Raw genomic sequence first — 1,195 nt, 5'->3', positions numbered from 1 at the left:
TTTACACAATCACAGACTTTACTAACAACTTCATCTGTTAGACACATTTCATTTTTTAAAAGTGAACAGTTTACTTAAAGTGTAATCCTGTCCAAACTCATGCGCATTTTGCATCTCTTCAACAATAGTCTGTACAGGTGAAGCTGGAAGGAGGAACTGTCCTTGCAATTTTAGGTACAACAGACACACATTCCTAAGAAAGGACTCATTGAAATTGTGTGGCAAGTCAATGGTTTCAGGTGTTGTTGCATCATTTGAGCTTTGGGAAACATCTTCACATGCAAAGATAGTAGATGACTGAGAAACAGTTTCCCTGTAAATGTCACTTATGCTACAATCCGAAGATGCTCGATGTTTTCTGAACATATGAGCAGTAAACGATGATTTAACCGTAAACGTATTTTTACAACCCGTTACTGGACACGCTACGGGTCGCCCCTCCACTACATGGTCTTTTAAGTGGCATATTAATTATTTTGCTGTGTGAAACCTGCGGTCACACAACTAAATGGCACATTTAAAATCGGCAACAACGGCTCTAGCAGTAACGGAGGATGCGGACTGGTTGTGATCCCGATAAAAATGAGCTTTAAAAGCTGCGTAAGTACAAAATGTCCGCTTACAGTCAGTACTAACACACTTGAAAAAACAATGGGGTTCGTTTCGGTGAACTCTACAGTGCAACACATAACCCCTCAACGTCTCTAGTGTTTTGCTGCAAAAACTACACTTAATCATTTTTAGCGAACTAACAAAATCGTTCGTTTTTTTCAGCCTTTAACAGTTAACTTACACTGAATCACCCCTCGGCATTATTACGACGGCAACATACCCTCGGTCAAATACAGGTGTCTGTACGTCAAAGTCTTTAAAGTAAACGAACTTTTCTCTTACCAGTGCTTCAGTCCGTGATTTTGCTAATCGTCACACATCTCCACGCGCTGGCAGATTGGGCGCGCACCCACTAACGATCCGTGAACTTCGTCAAGATGGCTGCTCCCGCGATAATCAGAAATTAACTTCACTGCTTAGTGATTGGACGAGGCAGAGTTCATACTTTGAAATTCAAATGCTGACGTTAATTTATGCAATAATGTACATTATACATAGAATAAAAATGCTGTTACAGTTAAAAATGACCTTAAGGTATTATGAATATTACTAAATGATATTATTCTGTAAAAAAAATAAAAAA

Source organism: Sinocyclocheilus anshuiensis, unplaced genomic scaffold (genome assembly GCF_001515605.1).
Source record: "Sinocyclocheilus anshuiensis isolate Anshui unplaced genomic scaffold, SAMN03320099.WGS_v1.1 scaffold2098, whole genome shotgun sequence".
Classification (NCBI taxonomy): Eukaryota; Metazoa; Chordata; class Actinopteri; order Cypriniformes; family Cyprinidae; genus Sinocyclocheilus; species Sinocyclocheilus anshuiensis.
This window is presented reverse-complemented; position numbering follows the sequence as displayed.